Source organism: Mustela nivalis, assembly GCF_964662115.1.
Source record: "Mustela nivalis genome assembly, chromosome: 12".
Taxonomy (NCBI): Eukaryota; Metazoa; Chordata; class Mammalia; order Carnivora; family Mustelidae; genus Mustela; species Mustela nivalis.
In genome coordinates, this window is record NC_139031.1 from 50,565,021 (window position 1) to 50,583,794 (window position 18,774).

General features: G+C 43.3%; 2 long non-coding RNA genes across 3 annotated transcripts in view; one reads left to right on the forward strand and one right to left on the reverse strand.

The window, feature by feature from the left end:
* Positions 1-13,494, forward strand: part of LOC309845583 — a 62,190-nt gene extending 48,696 nt beyond the window's left edge. Inside the window, exons 2-3 of the long non-coding RNA XR_014301352.1 lie at positions 12,341-12,489; positions 13,133-13,494. This is a non-coding gene — a long non-coding RNA (uncharacterized lncRNA). The remainder of the gene's footprint in view (positions 1-12,340; positions 12,490-13,132) is intronic.
* On the reverse strand, positions 13,095-18,325 carry LOC309845585. 2 transcript variants are annotated; one of them, XR_014301354.1, is made up of 3 exons: positions 18,163-18,325; positions 15,807-15,939; positions 13,095-13,763 (listed from the first exon to the last, which is right to left on the reverse strand). It is a non-coding gene; the product is annotated as an uncharacterized lncRNA (long non-coding RNA). The 2 variants fall into 2 exon arrangements; XR_014301355.1 differs by lacking the exon at positions 18,163-18,325 and adding an exon at positions 16,581-16,663.
* Between the last annotated feature and the right edge of the window lie 449 nt (positions 18,326-18,774).

Below are 18,774 nucleotides of genomic sequence, written 5' to 3' on the forward strand. Positions count from 1 at the left end.
TATCATTGGTCAAAGAAAAAAATCTTTTATGGGAGAATGTTGGTTTCAGTGGCAGCCAATGTGGGAAACACATTTGAATATACAAACCTGCCTGGTAGTCTTAAATGACTTCCATTATGCTTCTCTAATGGGACTGAATTTTTTCTTCTGTAAAATGGGAAAACAGCACTTGACTTTGCTGACTCAGAAGGATATATAATGGCAAAAATAGATAACAGACATGAACTTTTACAGGTATTGACACCAGAACATTTTATCTTAATTTTTAATAGGCAGCAATGCGGTATTATCTTATTCCATACTGTATCTTATTCTTATTCCTATAAGTCTATCTTATTCCATACTGTATCACCAGTACATTTTACAGGGCCTGGGACAGAGTAGGGGCTCTACTGACATTAATTAAATAGATGAATGACCAGGGTCGCCATCTGAACTTATGTAGGCTCCTAAATAAAGTCTATCTGAACCTGAGCTCCAAGAAGTTAGGATTGGGAGGAGGATTTGTGGTCACACACAGAGAATACCTAACCTCCAGACAGTACTGAGGCCAAATATTAGTAAGGCGGACAGCATGGGGATGATGTGTCCTCTCCATCCCCTTTTAGCCTGGGAAAGTCATGTGTCTTGAGGTTCAGAGCTGAATGACATATGGAAAACATTAGCTTAAATGTCAGGCAGGCAGATGTGTGTAAGTACTTACTGACACTCTGGGAAACAGGTCTGGGGATCATTCATTCATCGACAAGTATTTGTTGAGGGCCTACTATATGCCAGGCATTCTTTTAGGCACTGGAGATGCATCAGTAAACAAAACGGAAAATATCCTTGTTCTCATAGGGTCTCATAGGGTTCCATTGGATGGATCCACAGCAAATGGTGGTGATGGAAATATGACAGAGAAGACTAAAGCAGTGTATGGGGTTGCAGAAAGTCCAGCATTGCTATTTTAGTGAGGGTGGTCAGAGAAGGGCCTCCTGGAGCAGCAGCAATATGCACAGAGATGTGGATCAAAGTTTCATAGTAATATCACTAGGAAAAGTATTTTAGGGTAAGGGAAGAGAGTGTGTAAAGAACCTGAACTACAGGGGGTTAAAGCCTCTGCTTTTGACTCAGGTCATGATCTCAGGGTCCTGGGATGGAGCCCCTCATCGGGCTCTCTGCTCAGCAGGGAGCCTGCTTCCCCCTCTCTCTCTGCCTGCCTCTCTGCCTATTTGTGATCTCTGTCTGTCAAATAGATGAATAAAATATTAAAAAACAAAACAAAACAAAAAAAACGAACTACAGATGTGACTGGCGTGTTCAAGAAACAAGCAAGAGGGTCTGTCTGGCCGAAGAGTGCGCAAAGAGGAGAGCAGTAGGAAATGAGGTCAGCAAGGAAACGGGAGCGAGCCAGGGCCTGGGGTACATTCTAGGCCATGGCCAGGACTTTGGGCTTATTTTACATGTGACAAGAGGACTGTGAGCAGAGGAATTTCTGTTTTTGCAGGAGGACTCTGGCTGCCTGTCACGTGGAGAAGAAACCCTAGAGGCAAAGGTGGGAGCAGGGAGCCCCACTCCGCAGCTAGTGCGGGAGGGAAGAGGTCCTGGGAGCTTTGGATGAAGATGGGAGGGGCAGAAGAAGTAATACATGAGGAAATTTGGGATATGATTTAGATACTAAGCCAACAGGATTTGCCAGTGAATTGCAGGCAGCATTTGAGAAAAAGAGAAGCTCAGGGATGACTTCAAGATTTTTTACCTAATTAAATGGAAGTTTATGATGGGACACACAAAGGCAGAGTGGGTTTGGGGGGAAATGAATGATTTGGCTTGGGATCCTAGTATATTGACCTATAGCTGCAAAACAAAGCATCCTAAGACTTAGAGACTTCAAACTACACTTATTAGTATTTTCCATGTTTCCATGGGCTGAGCTGGGATTCTCTCAGTTGGTTTTCTCTGGAAGTGGCCAGGAGCCACAGATGGGGTGCACACCTTTGGCTGGCCATGGATGCTGGCCATTGACTGGGGGCTCAGCTGGCATGGACCGTGCCAGTGTTCACACGCATTGCTTGGCCTTCCTCCAGCAGCCTTCTCATACTTGGGTCCAAGAGGGAACATCTCACACAGTTGCAGTTCAGAAGAGCTAGGTAGAAGTTCCAAGTTCCATTCTTAAGACCTAGATTTACAGGCACCCAAATGCTACTTCTACTGTAATTTACTGGTTAAGCAAACCACTAAGACCAGACTGTTTTCAAAGGAAGGGGCATCAGACTTCACATGGACAGGGAGGGAAGGGGCTCCTGGCAGCCGTTTGTGGACACCATTCTATCACTGACACTGTTTGAGACGTGTATTGGTATTCAAGTCTCAGGAAGAGATTCTGGGTCTCCAGAAATCGGGCAGGAAATCTTTCGTGAGAGATTTTGTTTAGACTGTTAGACCTGACATTGTTAAATTAGAAAGTAATTGCTCTCCTGCTTTCTCTTTTAAAAAGTGTCCTAGTTAGAATTATGTTTTTCTATTACATATGCCTGTAGTAGCTAATAAATGAACTGTATTCTCTTTTTTATCATTGTTAATAATTACTTGACACAGTGCCCGATACTCTAGATACTTAACAAGTGTTAATCATCATCATTATTATTAGCTACTACATTTTTCAAACTTCCTTATTCACATTCTTTCTAAACTGAATAGATGTCCCATGCTGTGTCTCTGTGGCATGCATTAGTCCTGTTGTATTCACATTAGGCTGATTGTTCCTGATACTATTAAACATTTCAGCCCCATTCTTCCTTCTGAACCCATTATTGATGTATGTACCATTTCTCAACCTGGACCCTTCTGATGTATTTCTAGAGTCTGCAAAGTCTGTGGGATTAAACTTGGTGGGGTTTTCATATTTATGATAATCTTATAATAATCTGAGCATATTCTAGAACTCCCAGACTACCACCTTTTATTGAAATACTCCATGTGATTTCATAGGGACATCTGCGTCGAACATATGGGCATATGAGTACCAAGGAAAGCCAAATTACAATGCAATATACACACCAGTCATTTCATAGAGAAAGGTAGTGGGAGAATGGAATGATCCTAATCATTAGCATAAGAAACTATATAGACCCCAGAGCAGACCATTAGTACATATTTACAAAAAATCATTGGCTATTTATGAAATCTTCATTGTGAATACATAAATTAGCATGGTTAGATTGTAAGTGCAATAGTGAAAAACAAAAAAATTTTTTGTTAAACAGTATATTTTTGTTGTTGTATATTTTAACTTCAACATTGTATTTTGAAGTGTGCTCATTGGCCTTATGATAATGAATCCACTGGATGAATAATGCATCCATCTAATTTTTAAAAAGATGATCAAAGAAGATGATAACAGTAATGATCCAACTTTGCAACAAGTGGAATGAAACTCATCGGTTGTATAGTCTGCTAGTAAACCAAACATGGGCAATTTAGCAGCAGCAAATAGCATCACTCATTGCTCTAAATTAATGTTGATAACTCTTTGTTGGTTTTGTAACTCAGTTTGCCTTTAATTGATAAACTTGATTTCGTTTTAGATTTGCATAAGATCTATGAGCACAAGGCATTCACACTTCATTCATCTTAAAGAAACATAATTAAAATGATTTAAGTCAATGCTGATGATTTATATATTTTTTTTCCTTTAAAGGCTTGCTTCATTACTCATGTTGAGAAATATCGACTTCATGAATAAGCTTCTATAAATCTAAGAACTGTCTCATTATATTCTAGGAAGAAAGGAAAGAGAAAAACCACTCTAGGACTCATTTTATTTTCCTCTCAGAGATGTTTTTAGGCTTATAATATTCTGGTTCCAGTTTTGTTTTTTGTTTTTGTTTTTGCTGTCTGTTTTTTAAATATTTTCTGTTTGTTTTGCCCGGGTGGAACATAGGAGACATTTTGACATCAATCTCTAGGCCTGCTCTATGGTTTTCTAGAGAAATTTGCTCCTTGTTCTCGGATTATATCTATCTACTTTCAGTTTCAAAAACATGCCAAGTTCTTTGTGACCTCAGCATTTTTGTACTTGCTGTGTCTTCTGTTCCAGCTAGAAGCACTTTCCCTTGGCTTATTGCATGGCTTGTCCTTTTAAATCTTTCGTTGTTTGCTTAAATACTCTTTCCTCAGAATGCCCTTCCACGATCATCGCTCTTTAAAGAAGTCTCCTCTTATTTTCCCTCATTACCTTCTTTTTTTTTTTTTTAAGATTTTATTTATTTTATTTGACCAGAGATCACAAGTAGGCAGAGAGGCAGGCAGAGAGAGAAAGGAGAAAGCAGGCTCCCTGCTGAGCAGAGAGCCCAATGTGGGGCTCTGATCCCAGGAACCTGGGATCATGACCTGAGCCGAAGGCAGAGGCTTTAACCCACTGAGCCACCCAGGCGGCTCTCATTACCTTCTTCATTTCCCCCATCATACTTATAAGATCTCTCATGATTTAAGATGTTTGTTTTACTTGTCCATTGCCTGCCTCCCCCATCGGACTGTGAAAGGGAATGCTGCAAGTCTGTCTTTCTGACCACTGTAGCATCTAGCACACTCTGTGGCATACATAGGAATCCAATAAGCATTGACCAAATTTGGAAGTATGGTACTCACTGCTTTTATGACCCAGGTTATTTTTGGAAATCCCGTCATCTAGGAAGCCAGTGTGAAACTACTGAAAACTTACCTATGATGAAAAATATTCAGTGAGTGAAATAAAGAACCTAGTAGAAGGTCTAGGTGTATTGGTTGAGCTGAGTGGGAGCAAAGCAACCAAAAATGGGGATCAGTTACCCAAAAGAGTACAGCTTTGCTAATTGAGCCACAAATACCAGTTGTTCTCTTGATTCTCACAGTTTGCCTGCCCCTCATGGTTTGATGAGGAGGTAGGAGGAAAATAATGATCTTTTAAGTCCCCGTGCTATCAGACCATGCCAGAATGAGTGCCTTAGTCAGGATAAGGACTGTGCAAGATGCCCAATTGATGGAGTCAGTGATCAAAATAATGACTAGCTTCCAAACCTTGGATTTTATCTATTTGTCTTAGAACTCTGCTGAGTTAGAAAATTACCATTTTTTCATTATCTTGAATATGCACAATTCCTCCACCTTGTAATATCTCTGAAATCAAGATGCATCTTAACAATTTATGTCATGTCATGGTTTACTTGGTGGCTTTTTTCTTTTTTTGAGTAATGTATAGAACAATGTACCTTTTACAGTTAATGGCACTTTGGAGTTAATAAAATAAGTGACCCTTTCTATTTTTTTGAGGCACTTGACTAATACTAATTGGCTAAGTGAAGGAATTTATAAGCCTTTTGCTAGAACAAGCCACTGTAGAAACATTTCAGCAGAAAGTGGCTAGCAACAATTCCTGTGCCATTGTGATGCTTTCTGGCCCAGGAGCGGGGTCTGTTGCCCCTCTGTTTGAATCTAGGTCAACCCAGTGATTTACTTTGATCAACAGAATGTGAGGAAGTGACACTGTGTGACTTACAGTTATAAGAGGACGTCCAGTTCTTTGAAGAGCCAGCTACCTCAGTGCACATAGAACTACCCATACCTCCCAGCCATCCGCCAGCACCATTGTCCTAACCATGAGCATAATAAGGCCATCTTGGATCTTCTAGCACGGCATAATCTGCCTTAGACAATACCGTAAACCATCCCCACTGAGCCTGGTCTGAATTCCTAATTCATACAATCATGAACAAGAAAATGGCTTTTGTTTGAGTCCTCTAAATTTTAGGGTGCTTCGTTACATGGCAGTAGATAACAGGGATAGCAGCAGAGTTAGGATTTAAGTTCTAGAAAGTATGTTCTCAATCTCCCCCAATTTGGAACAAACTCTCCTCCTTGAATGAAGAAATACCCTCAATGATATGAGCCTTAGAAAAGTTGCCCATGTTTTTCCCACATCAGACTTCCCAGCATTCATAAAACAATCCATGAAGTACTATGAGAAGCCACAGTTCAGAAACGAATTGAGCTGGAATGATCATGTCCTCAAATCACCTTTCCATTCACAATTGTTTCTACTCACTTCGATGCGCCTCCCTGAGAACCTAGTGTTCCTAAAAGATGTCTTCCTGCATAGCCTGATGCAAAACAGCATAATCCTCAGGGAATCGCCTCTAAAAAAAAAAAAATGTCTAATGCTTCTAAACAAATAAATGATTGCTTAGCCATGGTAATTCCGTAAGAGAACCAACTTTGGATGACAACTGTTATTCAAGACCATGATTAGTCAGAGAATGATTTGGGTCTGACAAGCCTCAGAGCTACTAGGGTACAAGGCGTGTCCCCCAGGGCCACCGTCAGGGGGAATAATGGGGGGGCATATCTCCTAAGAATTGCCACTCAGAACAGCCGACCCAGCTGACCAAGCAGGATATCCTCAGTGTGTGCAGCAGTTTCTCAATAGGAAGTGTGAACATTGCAAAAGGGAGGACAAGGATTCTGAAAGATTAATATCCGGTGAGGTGTGAAAGGAAAACTGAAGCTACCCATTCGCAGTAAAAGCCTCAGAATGGAAAGCTATTTTGGTAGCCAAGTGTGGAAAGTTAACATTAACCAGATAAAACCATAGGGTCATAAAGCCAGGAATGTGAACGAATCTGTGAGTCTGGTTTTCCTAAGCTTATTTGCTCGTTCAGGACAAGTTTTCCTTCTATTACTCCACGAAATATGAACACACGCCTGTGTGTTTATACTTTAAAATAAACCACATTATCTCAAGGTCCTATTATTCCTATTCCACAACTTAATCCATATATGCAATCCAATAATTATAACTACTTTAACATTTCTTTACAAGTAAACCTAGTAGAGGCACCTGGGTGACTCAATTGGCTAAACGTCTAGCTTCAGCTCAGGTCATGATCCCAGGGTCCTGGGACAGAGCCCAGCGTTGGGTCCCTGCTCAGCAGGCAGCCTGCTTCTCCCTCTGCCGCTCCTCCTGCTTGTGCTCTCTCTCTCCTCCCCCTCTCTAACAAGTAAGTAAAATCTTTTTTTTTTTTTTAAAGTAAATATAGTACTCTCTCCTTTGTGTCTGCCAAACCTCCTTCATGGAACACTAAAATTGAGAATGAATATCCCCCGCAGCCTCTGACTGGCACATGAGACCCTCACCAGTGTCTAGCTGGGGTTGGAAAACCTTGCATGAGTCCAAATCAGTCTCTTGTTCCAGAAAACCCAGACAGCAGTTCTACTCCAAATGGAGTCTGTCTGGACATCAGTCTCCTGACCGATGCAATCAAGGCAAGGATCAATACCACCCCTATTATGATTTAGTGGAGACTCATACTTGATTTTGGATTGCTACAGAACATCTGGGAGAAATGTTAACCCAGTTTTCTATACAAAACTATAGAATGGAATCATTACCAAGAAAATCAAACCACAAAGGAAGGGAAAGTGTGGTGTTGGAAAGTTTCAGCCTGTCCAATACCATGAATACCATGAATTCAATGATTTGCAATGAGGCAAAAAGGAAGGTATCCTTTTCCCAGCAAGTGCAAAAGCATACTGTCATTTTATGGTAGTTGAAAAAACACACAAGGGGCACCTGGGTGGCTCAGTGGGTTAAAGCCTCTGCCTTTGGCTCGGGTCATGGTCCCAGGGTCCTGGGATCGAGCCCTGCATCAGGCTCTCTGCTCAGCAGGGAGCCTGCTTCCGCCTCTCTCTCTCTGCCTGCCTCTCAGCCTACTTGTGATCTCTGTCTGTCAAATAAATAAATCTTTAAAAAAAAAAAAAAACCACACAGATTGACTCTCAGTTGGCAACACCCCACTAAGGCCTCTGGCCTTTTCTCTGGACCCCATCAGCAGACCTGCAGTAACAATGTCTGATATTATAGGCCATCATTTAAAATCCTAATTTGGGGTTATGGACATTGGGGAGGGTATGTGCTATGGTGAGTGCTGTGAAGTGTATAAACCTGGCGATTCACAGACCTGTACCCCTGGGGATAAAAATATATTATATGTCTATAAAAAATAAAAAATTAAAAAAATCCTAATTTGAAGCTGGAAGACCACGATTTTTTTTTTTCTGCAAATAAATCTAGAAAAAACATCTTATGCACTTTTCTTCACACAAAATCAGACACCCAAATTTGCGTTCCCTGGGGCATGATGCTTCTCTCCTGACAAGAGTAACTTAAAGTAGCTTTGGGGGTGGGAGTGTGAGATGTCCTTATAACCTCTCCCTGGTGCTCAGCATTTCCCCTCACAGCATCTGAGGGTTTTGAGTTCTCTTTATGACACTTTACTGAAGGATCACCAATTAAGCCTACTTTGCCTTGGCAAAGAGGTAGGTCCTCAGGGACACTGGTTTTACCCCAGGTCTAAACTCACAAAAACAGGGACAAGGCAGGAAATGTGTATGTGAATTTGAACTTGAAGCTTGAAGGCTGAATGTGCCTAAAACAGACTTTGTTGGGACACCCAGGTGAGGTACCAGAGTTTAGCTAGTGAGGCTAAAGAGAAGGGCAGCTATTGGGGAAATTATGGACCCAAGTGACATAGGGCAAGAACAGGGGGAAACACTGTGCATTCAGGGAGAGGGGCTTTCCAGTGTGGTAGAGGGTGCAAAAAATTTGTGGAAGGGGGCCTTTCAAGCTAAGTACCATCTAGGGACAGCCCTGTTTTCAATAAGGGGAAGAGGCAGCACTCCTCTTTCTCCTTCTTCTTCTTCCCTCCTTTGGCTAGAATTACTGGTCCTAAGACGTAACTTCATGGTGAGCTTCTTTAGCCTTTTTGGCATCTGTGGACTGTTCTCTTCAAACTCAGTCATCCTTGTTAACCATATTATATATAGCACATGAAATTCTGCAAACCACTGGCTTAGAAAAACAATTAGTGGCTGCTTTTAAGGTGATACTCTCTGTACCTCAAAGATTTGCAAGGGTCAGTCTCCTGTGTCTCCATTCAGTCGTATGAGGCTCAGACTCCCTTGGTCAGCCTGAAGAGCCACAATTTGCTAATGAGGGTTGGGCTTGAAACAGTTGAGCAATGAACCAGTTTCCCTTATCTCCTTTTGCATTGACAATGGTCATCACCATGATTCATATGACACAGTTCCTCGAAAGATCAAAAAAAAAAAAAAAAAAAAAGACAAAACAAATTTCACAAAATACTCCCTATTGCCTATGGCTTATGATACATATTTTAATATCATTTGTAAATGCATAGTTAAGAGTTTTGGGGTCTTCAGAGTTGGAGGCATTTAAAAAAACTATGATAATTGAATATAGGTGTTGAGTAATTCTATTTGTTTCTAATTTTTTTTTTTTTTTTTAGCTAACCTTCTTACTTCAAACAATCTAAAAGATAGTTTTAGCACAAAGCTGACTTCTCAAACGTAGAGGTAAAAAGAGTTGAGACTTAGGTATGTACGCACAGACAAATTTTTAAATGTTTCTTATATTATGGGTTAAAATGCTGACAGTTGAGTCTCCTTGTAACAGTATCATTAGAAGAGTTCTGATCAGGATAGAATAAGATAATAAAACCACTAACGTAGTAATCTAGTGTGGTTTTCAAAGTGTGACCAGAGGACTCCTAGAGAGTCCTGAGTTCTTTTCAGGAAACCCACAAACTCCTGCCTTTCCCAATTACATATCTGTGTAAGACTGGATTTCCATCTTGTGCTTCAGCTGAAACAGCACAACTAACAGATTGAATGCAGAAAAGACATGAGATTCTAGCTGCCTTCTCCGAGGCCAGACATTAAATAAATGTCCAGAAATATAACCCAATGACAGTCTTCTCACTACATTTTTGAGGAATAAAATATAATTAACTTTCATGAGAAATAAGTTATGTGAACATGTAATGGATAGTTAATTTTATTAAAGGAATAAACATATGTCACAAAAATTTCTATTTTAATTTCTAGCACAGTCAATATTAATAGATTTAAACTATATAAATAGAAGCTCTTTAAGGTCCTCAGTAATCTTTCAAAATTATTTATTTATTTATTTTTGGTCCTCAGTCCTAAGAGGGGAAAAGAGTCCCAATACTAAGATGGTTGAGAATTGCCACACGAGTCCTGGCTCATTTTCCTCAAGCTAATTCTCTAAACTAGAACCACCTAAAGCCCATTTCTTTAGCTTGCACTGTTTGCTGCTTTCACCCCTTCTCAGTTTCCCTCCAACAGTACGCTCCTAGGCAAGGGTAGTATAAACATACTTAGCAACAGATACAACGGGGGAACCCACCCATCAAAATTTTCGCACAACCAGTAAGCAAAGATTGTGTCTGACAACAACAGGATGAGTCCCCCGGTCTCTGAGCTGCTCTGCCCTTCCACCTGTAAACCCCATCTGCCCGGGGGAATGGGAGAATTCCCTCACCCTCCCGGAAGCCTGCCCTGCTCCCAGGTGAACCCTCGGGCTTAGCACAGCACCTGGTACACGGTTAGGGCTCTCCCAGGAACTCTGCCTGAGCCCCCACTTATGTGTCGTGAGTGTCAACCCTTTTGCTTCCCCTAGCAGTGTCCATATAACCAGTCTGGAAGAACACGACTTCGGGTTTCCCTGCAATGACACGAAGGGGAAAGGTCACCAGCCATTTTCAATCATCATAGTGATTCGTCACTAAGAGACAGAACTTCAGGAGGTCTAATATTGTGCAAAGTCTTGAATACCTGGAGAAGATTTGTTTAGGCCTAAGGAAAGGGTGAAATGCCTCAGAGGCCCTAGTTTACGCAAACCATTTAAAGCACTCTAGTTAAAACCTCACTAGCATACTGCATGGAGGGCAGCAGACTGAGCTTCTCACCAGAAATGCATGGAATGTATTTAGATGTCTTTTTCGGTGGGATGAGATTACGAGAATTGGGAAGACCAGATGCAGGGGATTTCCAAAGGTCTGAGGCCAAGCTGATGACTGCCAACCCTGCACACTTAGATGGAGCTCTCCTAGAATGTGTACTTCCTCATGCACTTGTCCTTTCCCTCTGACTCGCTGTGATGGATTGAACTGGGTCCCCTCAAATTCATATGTTGAAATCTTCATCCCCAGTACCTCAGAATGGGGCCATGTTTGGAGACAGGGTCTGCACAGAGGCAATCAAGTTCAAGTGAAATCATTACAGTGGGTGCTAACCTCATATGACTGGTGTCCTTATAAAAAGGGGAAGTTTGGACACAGAGATACATACCAAGGAAAGACAATGTGAAGATACAGGAAGAACAACGTGTGAATATGAAGACAGACATCTCTAAGTCAAGGAGAGAGGCCTGGAACACATTCCTCCTTCACAGCCCTCAGAAGGAACCAATCTTGATCCCGGACTTCTCACATCCAGTATTGTGAGAAAATAAATTTATATTGCTCACATCGCCCAAATTTCTGTTGCTTATGGCAGCCATAGCAAACTTGTCTTTGGGTTTCTAAGTCACAGCCCTGTTCTCCTTCAGGGGAGAGAACTTTCTCTCAGGGGAAGAATTCTAAGGAGTTCTTCATTTGATTAAAGTGAGGTATAGAAGGATAATGAGCAGTTGCTTCCTTGACGACTCCCTCAGCCAGAAATGGCTTAGGGGATCGGCCTCACCCTTCACCTCCAGGGCCGCAGAAACAAGTGAGTGGTAGAGTGTGGCCTCCTGTGTGGTGGCCACACACCAGAGTGTAGCCCCTGCAGCCTTGACACAGCCCTTGTTTGGGGATGTCCTTCTCAGGGACTCCTTCTGTTCTTCAGCCCTTCTAGAACGTGACCCCAAAATGTACTGTTCCCATGCATCTTGGACCATCGATGCCAACTGTAATCAGCAACCATGTAAAGCTACTTAGGGTTTTGATGTTGCTACTGACCTTGGCATACCCCAGTCCAAACCCTCTCCTCAGCTGTTCTCACACCCTCTTCTGGCCCCCACTTCCCCAATGTCTTCATTCTTCTCATCGCGTGCTGACTAGAGAGTCCTCTTTGGCCATTCTTTGTGTCCCTTCTGCTGTATCAACTCTGTTGCCAAATCCTACGTGTTGTTCCTTCCCATTTCCTCTCACTCTGCCTCTCCTGATGTGTGCACTTCTAGCACCCTTGGTCAGGCCATTTGTACCCCATGGGTTCCAAGTGCCACTAGAATACTGTTTGACATTGTGCACTGCTTGGACACCAGGGATATTTTGATTTGGGGGCCCCTGGTAAAGGACAGAGTAAAGGATACAGGGAGGTCTATGGAGGGATGAGGTGAGCGTCAAGGATGGGTTGTGGATGAGGGACGAGGTAAAGCTAATTGTGGGGGAGGGGTGGGCTGAGGGCACAGACTGCATGGTAATAAAAAGAAGTTGCAAGTTTAATGTTTTGTTTTCAGGGGTAAAAACAAAAATGGTATGGATGTTAAAATGTCAACAACTACCACAGAATGTCAATGTCGGAATGTCAGGAATCACTGCAGATGCCTCCATCTGGTTGCTCGAATTTCTTTCCTCCAGCGTTGTACATACTGCCACGTTTACATGTGTAAGTTTCTTCAGTGTATCATCTCCTGTCTTCATGGAGTCAACAAACATTGACTGAGTATACTTCTTGGTGTTGAGATTTGGTAGGAAACAAGACAGAAGGAGTCCCTGCTGCTTCCCTACCACCCTCTCCTACAGCTCGTGCTCCAAATAGTACTTTTAAGCTGATTCTTAAAGAGTTAGTCACCACATGTATGTGCGCACACACACACACACACATCTGTACATACATACATATGAACAAGTATATGGCACATACATCACTAAAGCTCCTGATGCAGACCCTTAATTCACGGATTCTAATCAAAAAGAAGGTACTGAAGAGTAAGCAGGCTCCATGAGGAACACTATGCAGGAGTAGGTATTTTCCTTCGAAGGCGTTTTCATTTATAGGATGAAATGGGGGAAATATGGGGACATGTTTTAAATAGTGAGAAGTGTTCCTTCTGTCATTCTGCGCTTTTGTTTTCATGGTTTTCCTCCTCCCGACTTTAAGCTTGAGAACGTTTAATCTTCCTTTTCAAAGTTTAGGTGAGGAGAAAAATTTGTTGCTTGGTTGGGTATTCCTCTGACTCCCTAAAGTTGTAATATAAAAAATTTCAGGGCTTTTTTGTTTTTTAAGATTTTATTTATTTATTTGACAGAGAAAGAGACAAGGAGAGAAGGAACACAAGCCGATGGAAGTGGGAGAGGGGAGCTGGATGTGGGGCTCGATCCCAGGACCCCAGGATCATGACCTGAGCTGAACGCAGGTGCTTAAGAACTGACCCACCCAGGTGCCCCTAAATTTTACTTTTTGAAAGACACAGAAGGAAGCTGTTGCCTCCACCCGCCTCCCAATACCCCATTCAGATAGACAAAGGTGCGGACAGTTCCCCACCTCCTCTCATCCAAGTGCAAGAAAACTTTCTCTCAGTTCTTTTCTCTTAAATAATAACCATAAGTTTTTAGAGAAGTCAATCAGTTCAAAATATATGACATTAAAAAGGAAGAGTAATGACACAAACCTCACAGCGCAGTCCGGAATGATAAATTATAACAAATCGCGGCTGTTTGCTGGATTTAAACCAACTAGGGCGAAAGTTCAGCTGCACAGGGCCGGTGTGAAGATGTGTGCCATCCCCGATTAAGAGCTGGAACCATCGTGCACCGAGCCTCCTGCCGCCCAGCCCAGCCCAGCCTCTTGCTTGCTTGCTTGCTTGCGGAGATTTGGCGAGGGTCCAGGGGAGGAAGTGAGGAGAGGGAAAAAATGCCCAGTTTTCGTTCTCAAGTCTCCTGAAAGGAAAAGACGTGTCTGGACTTGTTTTAAAAGGTTTGGAGAAATGCCTCGCACATGACAAATGAAGAAGTTCTGGTCAGAGAAGCGGGAAATTATTCTAGGTCGTTCCCGGGATCATGGGCAGGAGGGGACAAGAAAAAAGACACCTTTGGTGAAGGTGTCTACGCACACAAACATGAAAAGACGTGTGGCTAGAAAAATGGGTCTCTGGAGACTTAGCTCTGCTTCTGTAAAGCTGGACACCTGCCTTCTCTAGGAGCCCTGGGGCCTACCATGCAGGTGTGCATGTGTCAGCCCTTCTGTCCACGTGGTTTTAAAGTCAGTGGTTGTTGGACAAGGTAATCCAGGTGCCAGGCCCTGAATCGTGCATTTTGCAGGCACTGTCTGGTGTAGTCCTCCTAGCTCCTAGTGACTCTTCAGCCCTGGTTGGTAGAGGAGAGCCCTGAGACCCAGAAAAGTTTTAAAAATTTGCCCAAAGTCACAGACCTTGTCTATTCATCTCCTAGAACTTAAGCGCCACCCCACTTTCCTCCAAGCTATCTGTATTATGGTTTATTTTATGCTTTTCCAAAATTGTCTGTACTATGCAGAATGTGTGCAGAAATCTTGCTGTATGCCATTCGCTCAAAATTCAACAAGCCATTCCTGAGAATTATTAGGTGCTAGGTTTGTGCTAAATGGAGATGAGAACGTATTGCCTCTGCACTGAGTTAGCTCATTGACTCATTCATTCATTCATTCATTCACTCATCTATCCAGCAGACTTTTTTCCTAAGTACTTCCCAGGCACTGTACTAGCTGCTGGAAATAAGAAACCCAAAGGATACGTGTTTTGTGTGCCTAGTGATAACAACAAGGGCACTAGTATTATCATTATCTTCGTTTTACAGGTGAGGACACTGAAACAGAGATTTAAGAAACTCAGTCTCGCTGGAGTCGAGATTGAGACACAGTTTAAATACTGGACAGACTTGCGGGAAGAAGATGCAACAAAAAAGCTTGGTAATGCAGTGAAATTCCTGAGAATTAATGTCAGTCCGTGGTTGCTGAGGCCAGCAGGAATCGGTGACCAAATACACCGGTCCCGAGGTGCAGGACAGCTGCCTGACCCTCAAAGGGGGCCCACGGCTCCTGGCAAAGCTAGGAGAGTTGCCAGAGTGTGGTGAGCTGGGTACTTAGGAGGCAGACATGAAATTATTACACTATCTTTCAGTTTCATTTCAGATATCGGGGGTTGTGTCTGCAATGACTAAAATTGGGGTTACAGGGAAGAGTGACTTTGGCTGCGTTTGGAGGGTCAGCTCATCCTAGTAAGAATCTTGAGGTGATTATTTCTCTAATGAGATTCAAATGAAAGATGTGTGTGTGTGTGTGTGTGTGTGTATGGTGTTCATTCACTCATGCCATAGATATTTATTCAACACCCACCATGTGCCTAGACTCTGTTTTAGGCCTTCATTCGGTGAACAAATCAGAAAAAATACCCTCGCCGCCATGGAGCTTACATCTGGTGTGTATGATAGGCAGCGAATAGACTGAGACAAGACCTAGGAAAGCATATTGCCGGTAAGGGATTGGGAGGGGCATGGGGACCTCAGAGCCTGGATTTAAGTAGAGTGGCCACATAGACCTCATGGTAATGCTTCAGGAAAGCCCTGAAGGAGGCAGAAGTAGTCAGTGACAAGGTCCTAAGGTATGAGTTGCCCCATGTGCATAGGGAATGAGCAGGAAGCCAGGGAGGCTAGAGAGAAGTAAGTGAGATCAGACAGAAAAAGCCTGATAGAGTCTTAGAGAAAATTGTGATGACTTTGGCTTTTCCTTTGAGTGAAATGAGTGTTTATGTGTGTGGGGGGGGCGGTGGTGGTAATAAAGGAATTAAGAAAGAGTTTGAAAGAGTTTGATTCTGGATATGTTTTGAAGCTAACAGATGTTCCAATAGATGGTAGGTTGGACATCAGAAAATGAAGGTGTCACCTCATGGTCTTTGGCTGGAGCTTCTGGAAGGATGGAGATGCTTCTCCTATAATGGGAAGGCTTACCACATGTGTCTAGACGAATGGCCTGTCTGCTTGTCCACAGGATGGGCACATCCCAAGTGAAAGTCTTGTCTGTGTGCCTTACTTAGGGGCTAGGAGTCAGGAGTTAGTCAAGAGAGAATCAGCTTCTCTTATCCTGCCATAAGAAGAAAAAAAAAGACAGTTTTAGTGATTTGCATAATAGGCCCTGTGAGAAAGACCAGTGTGGGTCTGGTGATGAATGGAGGAGATGTTAGCACCATCCGTTAGTCATTAAGCCACTTCTTCATTTGCTGTGTACATGTGGTTTCTAACTAGGCTGGAATTTGGTTAACAAAACAACCATGGTCTCTATTTCCCCCAAATCCTTGAATCTAAATATCATTTTTGAAATGTTAGGTCATGCTATAATATACTCCTACAGGTGTCTTATTTTCATTTTCTCAATTTTATAGGAAGAAAAAAATATATATATGTATTTTCTTCCATATATATATATATATATATATGGCCTCAATAAACACATCTGAAATTAAAACCAAAGTTCTCCTGCATCCAAATGCATTTTCCAGCCATCTGTGGTCCTTAGTGCCTCCAAGCTGTTCCTGCAGTATTCATGACTTAAAATGGTCCCTCTCTTAAGCTGTTTAAACCGTCTTTCCTACATCCTGTCCAGGCTGTCTGGTTCCGACTGCCTCCTGAAGGAGCTGGGTTTGCCTGCATCACTACGTGCGCTGAAGGCAAAGGGAAACCGAAGTCTGAGTTCTGGGGAAACACTGGCAGGAGACATTAAAGCACCTGAAACCTGAATTCTTCAGGGTCCTCCAAGGTCAGGGAACAGTGCAGAGCCTGCAGTCATGCCCAGGGAAGTGTCCTCAGGGGGTCCTGGCTTTGGAGGCTCCTCCCTCTTCCCTGTGAGCAGGAAAGGGGCTGATAACAGCTCAGTGTTCCCCTCCCCTTCAGATTTCTTTACTGAGTAACTCCCACATCTCACACACTCTGTTTCTTGATGAATTAACAAGGTATTTATTTTACCATATTGGAGAGACCAGACATAGCCCCAGACAGAATGAGAGGTCCGGAGGCAGCCAGTGCTTTAAGGTGGGGGAGATAGCACCCTCTGTTGAGTGGGGCTGGCGTGGGTTCAGATTCTGACCCCGGCCAATGCTACTTTGAGGCATCGCTTGCCCTCCTCCAGTCTTGGCCGTCTCCTCCGTCGAGCCATCGTGATTTGTTCCCTGAGGAGCCGCCCTGAAGATCATTGCTATTATGTGGACGATACACGAAGATGCAGTGATACCCACCCAGCAGCGACTCAACCTGTTGTAATGTTGATCTTTCTTCTGTTTGTTGAGCGAGGTGTGGGGGGGGTAAGTAGTGTAACCGAGCCTTCCGGCGCTGAAACTGAGAAACTGGAGAATTCTTGCTCTAGAAGAGAGATACCTGTGTTGTGCCTGGAGGCTGTTGTTCATCGCATTTGGCCTTGGGCAGACATTAATAACCAGTCACTGTCTCCTTCCACCCAAGCCAGGGGATAGCCTTGGAGCTATGGATCAGGGTCAATACATTAATAGGTGCTGGCTTCTGGAATATACCATCTCTCCCACAGTCATCGAGCGCGTGGATCCAAGAGAGGCATTTTGAGAGCTTAGCCTCTCAGCGAACATCAAGAAGAGTCTCTCAACCTTACAGGCAGCTTATAGCCTTAGAAGCACGCCCTTAGCTGGGAACACATTTGGATGCAAGGTCAAATGTCTCTTGATTCTCTCCTCAATGATTGTAAATAGGCCTTCTCTGCTATGCGTGCCCTAGAAGGAGTCGACGCAGCTGGGGGCAGCCCAGTGTGCTAAAATCATCTGGTTTTGAGGGCACGTTCAGTCTCTCTTGTGGTCTGGAACTTCCCGGGAAGGGCGATGTGGGGGAGGCAGGTGCCACCTTCTCTTCCCCCCCCCATCACCTGAGGTCCACAAGCTGGGGAGACAGAAGGGAGCGGGGTCCTGGGCTTCCTCCGCCAACCGCAGCCCCTCGGCCCGTTAGAGCCAGCAGCCAGGAAATGGGAAGTGCATTTTCTCCCCTTCTGAAGGGGAAGCCAATAGTTTTAAGGCTTACTGGAGATGCCCATGGCGAAGAAAGTCTTAGCACCTGTGATACACACCCTGAAACACAGAGAGCACTGAAAGTCAGTCGTTCATGATTAACACTCGCAACCCAACAGGGGAAACCAGTGAGAGGTGAGAGTCAGGGGATTCTTGGTTTCAGATTCCTAATCTGGCCTCATCTGGGCTGTTTCTGCTGCCTGTTCCACAAAGCCAGGACGCTGCCTGAACTAGCAGTGCCCGCTGGGGAACGCTGCCGTGGGGCGGACTTGCCGATGACTCACCCCATCTGAGGACTTCTGAAAATGATGTTTTCTGATACGTGACCTCTTCCCTGCAATGCTTCTCCTTCAAAGACCCAGGAAGGAAAACCCAAGAGTGAAACCTGCTGCTTCCGACCCTGAGCAGATCTTTCCAAAGCCCAGCGTCACTGTTACGTCAGCAAGCATCCCTAATATCAAAGCAACACACATTTCATGAGACAGACTTAAGAAAGCAACAAACCCAGGAATGAGTGTCCAGGTTCCAGCACAGAAAATACCAACACACCAGTTTCTTTTAATCAAAACCAGCCTCCCAAGCCTTATCATGAGAAGGCAAAGAAAATAGAACCCTCAAAAATCACGTGGGCCGCTCCCAGCTGTCCAACCTGATTCAATAAAACCGAAGAGATAAGGCTTTAATGAGTCAATTAAGCAAGAACGAGATTAGATAAAATTATCATAGATTTATTGACTAATCGTGGAAAATAAGTAATTTCCATGAAAAGAGCAAGCATGTTTCAGGCACAGATAAGATACGAATGATGGGATGATACCACAGACGAGCTGTCAGGTTGGTTTTTTCCTAGCATTCTGGATGTCTTACTTTCACGTAACTAAAAATAAGCCCCTGTA